Source organism: Eubalaena glacialis, chromosome 7 (assembly GCF_028564815.1).
Source record: "Eubalaena glacialis isolate mEubGla1 chromosome 7, mEubGla1.1.hap2.+ XY, whole genome shotgun sequence".
Taxonomy (NCBI): Eukaryota; Metazoa; Chordata; class Mammalia; order Artiodactyla; family Balaenidae; genus Eubalaena; species Eubalaena glacialis.
In genome coordinates, this window is record NC_083722.1 from 95,643,892 (window position 1) to 95,658,049 (window position 14,158).

Sequence of the window (14,158 nt, forward strand, 5' to 3'; positions counted from 1 at the left end):
GCTGCGATGTTAGGGATAAGGAGAAACCCACCAAGGGAAGAGCCACGTGAAGCCAGGCATCAAGGAGAAATGAATGCTGGAAGCCACAAACCTTAGTGATCTAATCTGCAAAATGGTGCAGATCATCACTAACTTGTTTATCTCCCAGGAGCTGGTTATAATTACAGAAAAAAAAAAGTTGTCTTTTTTCAAATTCAAGGTTAAAGGTGCTACAAGCAATAAATGTCCTTATTATTAATCTTCCCTTGGAAACTCAGGAGTCTTTAGTTGCTCCAAAAATACACACCCATTGCTGTCTTGGGTTTCATACTGCATCTCTGAAGCAGTAAATTCAAACCAGTTTTGACTGGAGCAGTTTTATAGCCTTTGAGATACCTGGAGATCCACAGGGCTCTCTCCAGGCAGAGCTGAAAATGACTCTCCTACAGAAGTTTGGTAAATGCATGTCATTACTATAGTGACCAACACAATGACACTGCAAAACTACCTTCGACACAGTCACCCAAGTGAGAAAGAGCCATCAGTGGCGGGCGGAGTATCCCGGGCGCAACTCATTTGATATGGTAACACGTGGCAGCAAAGGCAGCTAGGAATTTGCTGGCCGACGACCAAACCCTGTTTGTGGCATACTCTTTTTACAGCCCTACCTCCTTATGCATGATATTTGCCACACAATTACGTCAAAATTAAATAATCAGCCACAGCGCTAAGAGAAAGTAAAATCCTGTGATTAAAACGAGTGACAAACCTATTAACAAGCACAGGGCATTACGATGAAACTGTTTCTGTTTCATTGGGGTAAGCCAGACCTGCAGTTTTTCAAAGAGATTTGCACTGCAACAGGGGGCAGGTCACAGAAATTAAGAGAGCGCGGTTAAAATTCCTGTTCAGCCCCGGATCCCTGAGGATGGAGGTATCATTACTCCCACTTCCAGATGAAAAACTGAGGTTCTAAGGAGTAAAAAGACTTGTCCAAGGTAAGTGCTGCCGCTGAAATCTGAATCAAGCTCATCTGATCCCAAATCACGTGCCCTTTTTCTTCATCACACGGCCTCACCTGGCGAATTGTGTTCTGGTCTTTATTCCTTGATTCAACAGGAGTCCTAAGACTTTTTTTTGCAGGTCCTTCATAAGAATGTCAGTCCCTCAAGATGAACAAGAGGGACCTGGAGCCTGTCTTATGAAATGAAGTCTGAGCTTCTCTCCAAACAGCCTCCGGGGAACCTCAGCACAGCAGGTTACTGATCCTTCGTTGGGGGGGGAGGTGGAGGGCACCTCATCCTTGCATGATGGGACATATTCCTGCCTCTTGGGCGCCACGGTTTTCCAAGCCTCTAGGCTTCTACACTGATAAGTCCCACTGCTGGGAATGCCCTTTTCTTCTCTGCTCTACCAAGGCTGCTCCCTCCTCGGTGAAGCCCTCCGAGAAGGGCTCACTCACTCACTCCCCACGCCACCACACTTGGGGACAGACCCCACCTGGCCCTGCACCGCAGGGCCTGTGGGGCTCAGCTGGGACACTCCGAGCACGGTGGCAGAGCATCCCAGGGGCCTTCCTCATTGGACTGGGACTTCTCCAGGCAGGACCTGAGTTTACATTTCTTTCCCTTCCCAGTACGGAGCACAGTGCCTTCAAGTATCAAGTCTAAACAGATACTCATTGAGCCCCGTGCCAGGTGCTGGGCTGGGGGTGGCAGTGGTGGAGATAAGGGACTCTCAGGAGGTTGAGAGAAGGGTTTCTGGGTGACCCGACATCTACCCTCTGAGTCACCTTGCCTGTCTCTTAAACACTGTGCCCTGCTTTCCTCATCTGTAAATGAGGAGGACAGTCCTGGTCAGCCCCGCCCAGAGCTGCTGTCAGGATGACAGGCAGAGAAGCCCAGGAGTCACTGACACCTGGAGAGGCTGAGAACACAATGGACGCTAGCTTATCCTCCCATCACTTTCTGTTCCCCACCACCGCCACTTCATTTACTTCCAGGCACTTAAGACCCAGCTGACACACTTTATATCTGACTTTGCTTATTGCCACGCTCTGACCTACTAGGATGCAAGCCCCCTGAGGACAGGACTCTTGTTTTCGTTGCTGCTGGGTGCTGGCACTGAGGATGGTAACTAGCAGGTAGAAGGCCTCAAGTATTTCTTGAATGGATGAACGAGCAAATGAATAAGTGAATGAACAACTAAATAAACAAATACTGGCTGACCAACTCATGGAGCATATAGCACCTAGAAGAGACCAGGAATGTTAACAAAATGCAAGACTCCGACTTGATATTTTATGGCAATAATTACAGGGATATTTCCTTTTTTACGCTAGTCACAGAGTAAAGGCTGCACATGCGTTAAGTTCTTGGAAAAGAAGTGACGGTTGATTTCACGCTAGGTGGCACAGGAGTCCTCACATCTGTACCTTACCTGTCCCCAGACTCCAGTATGTAATGAATGCTGCGTGAACCCACACGCTCACTGCCGACAGATCTCTGCTTTATTAACAAAGCCCTCCGGAAAAGGATGAGTCCTCTGGAAGGAAATCTTTCACTCCAGCTGGCCAGCTGCCTAGATTCGGGTTTCCTCAAAGGCTAGTCTTTGATTGACCAGAGCCTTCCTATCCACAAGGAGGCATTGGTGGAGGCCAGCAGGAGGCTCCACCCATCCAAGTGGCAGTGGTATGAAGTGAAGAGGAAGAGGAAGTAGAGGGGAGGAAGGTCCCAGGAAAGAACACCTCAAGCTTCAAAGCTTCATAATCCCTCTCTGGACTCACACCTTCCGAGACATTCCTAAAAAGTCTCTTAAGGTGCTTGCTTTGTTCTCACCCTTAACATCTTATAAGTGCATTTGTGCCTGTTTTCTCAGATCCACCCGGCTGTGGGCAGTAAGAAAACTTACGCAGAGTCCAAGCTACAGGTCCTGATTTTTATCATCATCATAGTCACCTCTTCTACTTGCACGAAAACCCTAAATTACAAAGCATCACTTACTCCATCCAAGGTATGGACTGAGTTTTTCAAGATTCCATTTTCTCCAAGCAGATCTTAACTATCACTTTACTCAAAATGAAATTAAGATATTTCACGTAAGTGTACACATACCCACAATCCCAGTTCTCTAGCAAACTTTCTGCACTATATCACATATAAACCAAAATGCTCTGGAGTGCTTTTACTTTTCCTACGGCTAAAAGGTCTTTGTATCCCTTTCTTCTCGATATCCAGTGGTGAAAAAAGTGATTTATCACCTGCCACGGTAGCTACGCAGTATTCCCACCATAAATCGTCCTCTGTGACAAAACACTTATCTTCAAAAACAGATAGCATCAACCATTACTGCTTTTTATGTCAATGTCCCTTTTATTTAAGAATGACTCTGTTTTCCTTATAAATCCTTAAACATATTAGTAGAAGACTCATTCGTAGCAAATGCCTTCAGTGAGGGGCAATCCAGCTGAAGCTGCGTTCTCACTTCTAAGCAAAGGCAAAATCCCTAAGCAAACAAGTGCCACAGGGGCTTGGCCGAAGTGCATTTTTCAAAGACCAGTGCCACTGGGTTGAAGTCAGCTCCAGAGGGCCGCATACCTTTTCAATCAAAGCCACAGCTGCCCCAGCGAGAGCCCTGCCCTGGGAGAAGGGCCGGAGACCTCTATCTCTAAGAGCAGGTGGTCCCCCACCTCATCAACAGACCCTGCCCGCAGAGATCATCTCTCACTCAGTTGCTCAGAACCCAGAGAGCAGAGGCAGCGCCGTGAAAGCTGATTGGGACACACACACTTCCCGAATAGACAGGAACGTACCATCCCCATCCTGCACTGAGACAGGGCAGGACGAGAAATGGAACAGGGGCTTAGGTTTGGGGAAAGTGTCCCAGGAAATTTGGTACCTGACGTGAGCCAGGGACAATGGGATGGTTTTCGGAAAATTAAGCAGGTTTGTGTCAACAGAATTTTGACTCATACCAAAAAAAGATCTCAAGAATCGCTTCATTTAGTATCTTCCTTACACAGAGAGGCGAGCTGGAGTCAGATCTCCAAAGGAGGTCTCTCTTTTCAAACCCGATAATCACAACAATAAAGACAACACATCCAATCTGTTTGCTCACAGCTGTGTGTTTTCTAACTTTTGACCGATTTCACGGGTGGTCACGTGGATTGTCTTCCTCGACCTCTTATCTCTCTTTCAAAAATTTTAATCAGTTCTTCCCGAGGATCAAAATCCATGTGGTCAAACTGCGAGTTTTGCTAACTCTTAACTCCGTTGGGTGGAAATCCAATGCTACGTTTTATTCTAGGAGACTCTGGTTGATTAGAGAAAAGAAAAGAAGTCCTGGATCAATCCACCACAGCGCTTAGAAATATCATGAACTTCCCTCTGTTCCTTGGAGTGTGCCTCCAGACCTCACGTGGATGGCAGGGAATCAAGCTATCTGCTGATCTCTATGTCAACAACCCCCATAGATCACACTGTGCATTCCGGCTGTCACAGTGCATATAATTCAGCCACAGCTGAATTACTGCGCCCCAGTTACAGGCACACCGGAGTCACTGCAAACAGTAGGACAGAAGTATTAAAAGGAGCCACTCATCAGGAACTAATAAAAATAATCACACCAATCCAAGAGCGGTCGGGCAAAGCGGGAGATGCTTGATTTTGCAAAACCCCCTCCACAGCTTTCTGATAAAAATGCAGATTCCTTCCTGCATTTGAGAAAACACTACATATATTCTGCTTGGATTTCAACAGTTTAAGGAGAAACGTGGAAAAACTTCTGGAGTTTTGAAAGGACAGTTACTAAAGCTTTCATGCTGGAGACCTCGGATACACCAAAAAAATGCCACGAGCTCATGAGCAAAAGGGAGGTTTTCATCTCTCCTTTGGTGCCCCGCAGTGTGTCCCTGCAACTGTGGCTTATCTCAAAGTCTACAGCAAAATACAGAGCTTGATGATCCGTTGGCTGGAAACCAGCAGCGGCTTGTACAAATGCGGAGCCGTCTTCCTCAACCCCAAAAGGCTCTTTGAGGTCCGAAGGTGACCATCTCCTGCAGTACAAGAACCCAAAGCAGACAGCTAGGCATGATCTCCAGGGCCTTCAGTGGCCAGGGAAGGACACGAGTGTGTACGATGCACCCCAGGATTGGTTGCTTTTATTACAAGGTGTAGCAAGTGACAATCTGGAATGCTGGAGCCCCGGAGCACCAGGAGAGAACGTAAGGGACAGACTGGTCTCTGAGATGAAATCTAGCCACAAAGCCAGACCTACAAATCAGAAGCAGTGCTTTCTACCAGAGGTGAGCACACCACAGCCTGCAAGCCAAACCTGGCCCACCACCTGTTGGTTTTGTTTTGTTTCAACAAAGTTTCACTGGAACCTAGCCACATGCATCTGTTTACACACTGTCTGTGGCTGTTTAAACACTAAGATATTGTTGTGTTGATTAGTTTCAAGGGACTATACGGCCCCCAAAGCTGAAAACATTTACTATCTGGCCCTTTACACAGCGTAAACCCCTGTTCAATGAGAAAATGTCAATGTTATGGGCCATTTTCAGTCTTCCAAATCTACACAAGCCCTCCAAAATGACCTTTTATAAGGCTTTTTAATAAGCCAAAAAATATACAGTTTACCCCTCCCAGCCATGGGTCGTTACCACACTAGGCCCTCAAATTCACCCATGCTGTGACACTTTTAAAAAATCACAGCAAATAGTGAAGGGTGTTTCCACCCCACTCAAGACAAGCTGTTCACTCCTGCCTTGCCATGAATGCACACTTCTGGCTGCCAGGAAAAGTGTGTAGCTAGACTCTCAGCACAACCTCTGGACCTGAGCAGTTTGCAGGAGGCAAGAAGGCCTGGAATTAAAAGGGCACATACCCGTTACTCTACCATCACAAGAGAAGTATCAGTTGTCAGGATTAACGAGCTGGCTCTAGCCCTGTCCGATATTTGACACTCAGCCTCTAAAGGAAAAAAAATGTCCAACATTAATTACCTTCTAGGGCTAAAGGCCATCCTCTAAGTACATTCTAACCCCCATACTCAGAGCCTCTTCACTGCTAATCTCCCCATGGAGAAAACCTGCCCCAGGGTAGAAGTGCCTTCTTGGTTAAAGCTGGATAAAGCTTCTAAAACCCAACAGAGTATGCACTTGACCATGTTAATTAGGCAGCGGGAGGCTGTGGAGCTGAGAAATCCTTCTCAACTCAGCCTCCTTCCCCAACGCTTCTTCCAAAACAGAAAGAAAATCAATGAGTTCAGTCAAACAAGCACATTGATGACTGCAAAACAGTCAAAAGGGAGAAACCAACATTGACTCAACGTAAGAGACAGGAAGGTGATTTTTAAAACGAATTCGGGTTTCTTTCTTTTTTTTTTTTTTCAGTTTAGTATTTTTCTTTAATCAATGATATTCTGTGTGTGAGACAGTCCAGTAATACAGTTCAGAGCATGTTTTTTTCTCTATGGCTGAAGTGCCTTCTTTGGACCTTGACTTTGCATCTTATGTGGCACGAACCTCTTTCATTTCTTCCCACACATCTTTGATTTTATGGTCTTCAAGCATGACTAACTCCACACTGGGTCCAAGAGTTGAAAATGTCATTTTTAGCAAACAAATTTTCAAGGTTTCCTGTTTCTCCTTCCCACACCTAGCCCGTTTCTATCTCTGGCAGTTCAGTCCTCGCTGAACAATGGCTTCATTTACAACACAAGTCCTATTGGGACAGCTGTCAAATACAACTGAGTTTTCTACCTCTCAGCTTCCCAAAGAGCTAAGTTGTCACTCTTTTGAAGTGTGGGACAAGAGAGCAAAGTGATGGTTTTTTAAAGAAAAGGGGAAAAAAGTTAATAAGCTAACACACAGAAAATCTCCAAGCTCTGAAGGATTTCATCTTTATCGCAAAAACCAGTACTTCTGTAATTCGACATGATCGCCTATAAAAACAATGAACACAATCAGCATTATACTGTACTTAAAAGGAAGAACGGGGTTTATAATTACACACGTAATTCTTGGATGGCTCACAAACAACTACAGAGCAAATACAATATGTGTGCTGTTCACAGATCACAAAGGTGCCTAGAACCTTCTGGAAAAGCCATCCTTGCAAGACCAACTCGAGTGTGACACGTTATACCGCCAAGAGTGCTTGGAGATCCCATTTCTAAGGCAAGTCCTCTTTCCCAACTAATGTCGGTGACAAGCTCAAGGAAGAGCCACACAAGAAGAAGTTGCTCCTAGAATGTTCGTCTCATCTTTTCTCCCAGAAATCGAACACAGTGACTTTCTCAAGGAGACACTTGAGAAATGGCACTCAGGTCTAATGGAAAACTAACCATCAAACTTGATCACGTTGACAGGTGGGCCAAAACTGGGACGTGTGTTTAAAAGACAAAGTGTTTATAGAAGCACAAGAACTTTATAAGAAGAAGTTCAGAATGAAGAAACAGAAAAGCATGTGACAAAACACACAGTGTTGTGTTTGTGCACCTTGACAGTAAAGCCTGGTTCCAGCCCGGCTCTGCCACCCATCAGAGGGTGGGACGGGGAGCAGGTCCTTCAGCGCGACGTGGCTCCATTTTCTCACTACACAAGAAGGAGACTGAATGAACTGGTCTCTAAGGATCATCCTACTGTTTCTACAGTTCTCTATGTATGTTGATCAAAATCAATTTCTGTATCATAACTCTGCAGCAACGCTCTTAAATGTATGTTTGACTGCCAAGAACACTTAAAGAGTGATGTAATCTGAAAGTTAGGGTGAAATATTAGAGAGAGAGAGAGAGAGAAGAAGGGCATCAGGATGAAGAAGGAAGGGAGGGAAGAAAAGGAGAGAAAACCCCAACTAAGTCACCTTTAGGTATCTTGCTATCATTCTGCAAGGAATAACTGTATGTCCTTTAGAAGAAATTACACATGTGTGTATACCCCCGCACATACATAGGTGCACACATTGGGGTAGGGAGCCACCTATTTCCTGCCAAAATCATTTCTTTACCGCACCCTGCCACCCACCCCAAACTGGGGAATTGAGCTCTATCAGGTGTTAAGGACAGATGAACTGAGTCCAAACTGAGACTGATTAAAATAATGCAGTTGACATACCTGACGAGAGGTGTTAGCAAAGCCACTGAAAAATAAAGCTGATGATTTTTATATATATATAAAATATATATATTTTTTATATATATATTACATATATATATATATAAGGACAGTCCCCTACCTAAATAATTGATACAGGCTGAGCCAAACTGCATCCTCCAGATCTGAGCTGCATTTTGCCCCCATCACCAATCTACAAGTCAAGACTGCTGCATATCTTTTCCCGATGCAGTGTGCCAAACAACGATGCCACAGCCCTGGCTCTTAGCGGGAACTTGCCATGCGCCTTTCTCTGAATGTAAAAATAAATAAGTGATCCAAACTACAAAAATGCAGAGAAACAAGTTTTCAGGATGATGCAAGGAGAATCCTAAGGCTCCAAAATACTAACAAATTATCTTTTCAAGATAATTTGTCAGAATACAAGCATCAACACCAAACATAAATTCCCTGAAAAGCCTACTGAGATCATCGACCTTTAGCCTTTTATTATTTTGTGTGTTTAAGCTCACTGACTAGATATACTTGTTGATAGAAATCAAGACCTGTTTACCCTGGTTCCTGCAAAAGTGGACTTTACAGAATTGACATCTTGTTGGTGTGGGTTACTATCCATTTAGAGTGGTAGTTAAGAGCTGCAAATAAAGAAGTCAAGGTCCTAGAGATAAGTACAATTTCTAGAGAAAGCACCACGAAACTGAATTATGAGCAAAAAAAAAAAAAAAAAAAAATCAGGAGCGGGGAGAGACAGTATAGCGGTGGAGGAGTAAGAGGTACAAACTATTAGGTATAAAATAAGCTACAAGGATATACTGTATAGAACGGGGAATATAGCCAATATTTTATAATAACTATAAATGGAGTATAACCTCTAAAATTTGTGAATCACCCTAATATACACCTTATATAACATATAATATTGTATAACAACTATACTTCAATAAAAATAATTTTTTAAAAAGAGAAAAAGAAACAGGATAAACCAAGCACAACACGCATTTTCGAGACACCTATCTTCAACGTGTCTATGAGTAAGGATTGCAAGGTTATCAAGACGTTCATTTTGCTGGCCTCACTTTAATCTGAAATGTGATGTGATATTTTGGGACATTAACTCAAGTAATAGTTTCCTTAAACGGAAGCACTCGCTCATGCATCGTTGACGTCTCATTCGATAGAAGGTCAATTTCCATTCATTCCTTCTGGCAAACACGGTTTCCCTGCTCTCAAAGCCCAATTGAGAGCTTAGTGTAACGTCTTTCCAAAAGCATCCTTGCAGAATGAAAAATCTGGAGGAGCGCGTGACTGACCCAGGGGATTAGAAACTGTTACATGACGAACTTCTGCGTTGAGTAGGTCTCTAGGGAACATTCTGTTCATTGACTCTTTAGATTGTAAATGGAAAGAATGCATGCAAACCCTACATGTAATCAGAGATGCAGGTGTTTACGACTACTAGGATTAATAAACAAAAACAGGAAAACAATGTTTACAGAGCCCTTGGTGCTGGGGGAATCCATGCTAAGTGTGTTGGGTGCCGGACCCCATTAACTCCACCTGCCAGAGAGGCTGCCTTTTCCCACCCTGCTCTTTGTTCCCAGAAAAGACCCCCTTTACAGAACAGGCTAATGGGCCTCTCTGCTCAGCTGGCTTCTAGCTGGCTTCAGTCACAGCAGAGGAGAAGAAAAAGACAAAGGGGAAAGAAGACCTGGATATTTGTCCTCCTTGTGGAGTGGCTTCTCAACAGTAGCATCTTTCCGGAGACCAGCGCTCCTGTCTGTGCAGCCCGCTCCACAGCGCCCTCTCCTCCTGGCTTCTGTACCTCCTTCCTGCCCTTCAAGACAAAGCGGGTCACACCACTGCTCCTAGCCCAGGTTACTGCCCCATCACCTAAGAGTCCCTGGCACTAGGGGTCAACAAGCAATGGCCCATGAGCCAGACCCAGCCCAAAGCCTGTTTTTGTTAATAAAGTTTTATTGGAAGCTACATCCCTTCAGGTGTGTGCTGTCCACGGCTGCTCTCACACCAGAACAGCAGAGTTAAGGAGCTCAAACAGAGGCAATGTGGCCCCAAAGCTGAAAATATTTACTATCTGGCCCTTTATGGAAGAAGTGTGCTAACTCCTGCCTTACACTCTTCCCATAGCCTTGAAAAGATTCCACTTACTAACCTCTCCTGATTTACCCCACTGCAGGTGTGCTGTCTGTTTACTCCTGGGATTCTGAATGACACTCAACTACTCCCGTGGAGTACCTTTAGTTACTATAATTATCCCCATTTCACAGAGGACAAGGAAATTTAAGATTCCTCCAGGAAGAAATATTTAGGTGAAAGGAAAAGAGAGTGAGAATGAGTTACCAAAAAAAAAAAAATGGCCAGCCAAAAAGAAATTTAAGGGGGGCGGGGGGAGAGAATGACTGACCGATTGGTGAAGTGTTAAAAATCCAATACGTTAAGCATCTGGAGGATTTTCCTCCCTTATTTAAAACATAAATTAAGAGCAGCCAAGAATCCAAGCTGCTTTGGCGACTGATGAGAAGCCTGCATCCCTTGCCATTTCTTGCTCTTTCCTGTTGGATATGAGAACCATTCATACTTCAGTGAGCATAAAATAGAAAGATTCTGCTACAGAATTTTCTTCATTCATGAACGGTGGGGAAAACAATTGAATGGGTTCTTGGCGAACAGAGAGCTACACGGTTAAACACGGTCCCTCTTGGCCAGTCCCTACTCCCTAGATTTTGCAAACTAACTCAGTAGTTTGCCCCATCCCTCGGTAACATGTGAGTCATCTCTGAAGACCCAAATCTTCCAGGGCACACTGATTGTGGAAGGCCCCACTCCGTGCGGCCTGAGACCAATCAACAGCTACTAGATAATAATAAATGGTCATTGATTCCATTTACCAGTTACCAGTTATTTAGCACTTTAGACGTGCCAAGGCCTATGCAAACACTTCATGTTCTTTTTTTTTTTTATTTACTGACCCAACAAACTTATTTTTAAAAACACTACTGTGACTTTTATTTTTTTGGATGAGAAAATAAAGGTGAACAGGTATTGAAGACTGGCCCAAATTTATACAGAGCCTAAACTTTAACTAGCCTTTCTGAATGAGGCACGTCGAAAATTGTCCCTGCATGAGAGGTGCTGTCACTCCTAAGAAATGAGCAACCTGCCACTGACATTCCGACTATAACAACAGTACAACTCAGAGGTCACTTCATAAATCACGGCACCATCGTTCCTGGAGTTCCCGGTGGTTGCAAACTATTAATGTGATCCCAACCCTAAATGGACAGGTGGAATGTTTGCTCCGTGGGATCTACTATTAGGTACAGAGTGTGTGTGTGTGTGTGGGGGGGGCATGTTTACATCATAATATTAGACTAAGCTCCTTCAGACCCGTAGAGAAAAAGTTATGTGTCAGACCTCACTGGAGAAGCAATAACTCCAGATAAACTTATCCCAGGAAAGGAAGGTCCTTTCCAGCACTCCAAGTCACCATCTATCATTTTCCATGGTGTTTGATACCTCCTACGTTCAAGTCCTTATTTTGGGCAGTGCTCCTGTGGATGTTCCTTTATCCAGTTGGAAAACGGAAAGGTTGTTTTAGGACTGAGTTCATCTTGGCTGAAGGAGAATAATGATTTTCAGAGCTTTGTCTAGACACTGCAAACAAGAATCTTTAACAGGGGGCTCAAGGATGTGTTCCAAACAGTCTGTGTGTCCCATGAAATTGTGTGTGTGTGTGCGTGAGGGAGAGAGAGGGAACGGGAGAAGATGAGAGTATGCATTTTTTGGCAAGAAGACCCAGAGCTCTCATCAGATCCTTGCAGGGGAGGGCGTCCTCCAGAGGAGTCCTCTCCTCTACATGCCATCGGCTCACACAGCCAGGTGGGCCCAGGTAGAGAGGCCAGCAGGTCACCCTGTAGCCTGTTCCTCTCCCTAACAAGTCTACAGCACTTCTCATCACTCTTTGAATGATGCCTTATTCATCAGTGACTCAGATGACCCTGTGATGTCACTATTCCCCACAGAGTGGAATCCGACACAAAGAGGAGAGGGCTGGATTGGACTCCATCCAAATGGTGTAGCTACTCAAGTAACATGGGGCCTCTTCTGCGGCCGTTTCACCTATAAGGCAACTTCTTGACATCCAGCCTAAGACACAAAATAGGGTTTTTCTTTCATCTTGACTTCAGTATGATGAAAGAAAATGAAAGAAAGTATGCATATGGACCTCTTCACATACCATCTCTGTGGTTTGGTAGTTCTCCATAAATGACTATGTTTTGTTACTGTTGTTATTTTTCCAGAGACTGGCTTGAATTATATCTTGCTTCGTAACAATAAAATTTACCTCAAATGAATTCTGAAATACAATACATCCACCTTTGCAGTATCCAGTCCAAAGCTTCCACATAACACATCAGGAGCAACCAGCAACTGTTTTTATTTTAGTAAAATGCCGTTTTTGGTGGAGGGGGTACGAATTCTGGGGTTTGAGGTTTACCCAAGTATAAAATTTCAAAGTTCATACATACTCTCGTATACAGAAGAACAGGCCTATGCAAAAGCATAAGCAACATTCCTTCGGGATTCTTCTTCGTACAAAGAACCGTGTGTGTACGTGAATGAGTATGTGCGCAAGCGTGTGAGTGTGAGTGCAAGCGCGTGTGTGCACGCGGCTTTCTCCCAGGCAGCTGAGTAGGCAAAGAGAACTGATGGTTTGCTCACTACGTTTACTAATTTCTCCCCTTTTTAAAACAAAAACACTCCCTGTGCCATGACCATATGTCCTTAAATATTATCTTTTACTACAGAACGCCACAATATCACCAATGAACACCCAACTATGTTACTTTAGCCTTTGAATTAATGTGACTCTGCTTTTGGAAGCTACGTCTTTCCATACCAAGCCTTGGGGTTTGTGTGGTGCGTCTGTGCGGGGGTCTGAACATGTGATCACCTGATTCTATATATTTTATGGGAAATCTTATCTCTGATTACAAAGAAACATTTACTCATTGTGGAAAATAAAATCTCAATAGTCATATGAATACATACAGCACACAATCAGCTTTTTGGAGTCTAAGGACCAGGTCCAAAGGGAACATCCACAGGGATGTTATGACGGCAACGTTGGCAGGTCCAAAAAATGCAAAATAACTGAAGGACGTATCAATACATGTGGCATCGAATAAGCTGGGGTCACATCCGTGTGATGAAACAGTATGCATTATTAAAGCTGATGAGTTATCTGTGCATCTATCGGAGGCCTGTGCATGACACACACGTAAAGAAAGCCAGCCCAAGAATGAGTACAGTAGGGTTCCACTGTGTAACGACAACGATCTAAAGAAGAAAAGAAACGTCTAACATCCCGTGTGTGTGCGTGTGTTTCTTTTTCTCTCTATTCGCAGAGAAGAACATGTCCCAGGCTGAAACACAACTTACCTCAAACACAGGAGGAGGGAGAGGAGAGGAAGGTAGGTGGAGATCTGCCTTTTTGTTTTAAAACTTCTACTGTCTCAGTGACTGTAGCAACAACACATAACTTTACGACTTGGGCAGTGGTAATTCAATAAAAGATGTTAGTTAAGAAGAGAACTGTATGTTTTAATAAATATTGATAAAAAGGTCTCAGAACCTAGCCCCTCCTACCCTTCAAGTGAGGCCACTGCCGGCAACTCGCTGTGTGCAAATTCCCATTATTCTCTATGCCTACGTTAACTAAAATAACTTTTTAAAACAAAATAAATTATATATATACAAACATACACATATATAGTTCTGTTGTATGCTTGTTCACTTCATGAGGCTTCGACCCACTTTCCATGGACATGGGATCTGGCTGGGCAGAAACGTGACATCAAGGTGAGCACACAGAGTCAGATGGGGATTTGGATCCTGTCATCCTCAGCTACCAGCTGTGAGACCCCAGATAAAGCCCTTAACCTGAGTCTCAGTGGTGTCAATTCTATAATGGGGACAAGACTACCTGCTACTGCAGGGCTGTGGAGAGAATTAAATGAAATGACACATTAGGATAATGAAGTT

At 44.1% G+C, this 14,158-nt stretch overlaps 1 protein-coding gene across 2 annotated transcripts in view; it reads right to left on the reverse strand.

Annotated features, from left to right (window-relative positions):
* Positions 1 to 14,158, reverse strand: part of PDZRN3 (PDZ domain containing ring finger 3) — a 241,806-nt gene that overhangs the window by 187,518 nt on the left and 40,130 nt on the right. The gene's annotated exons all lie outside the window — the stretch shown is intronic.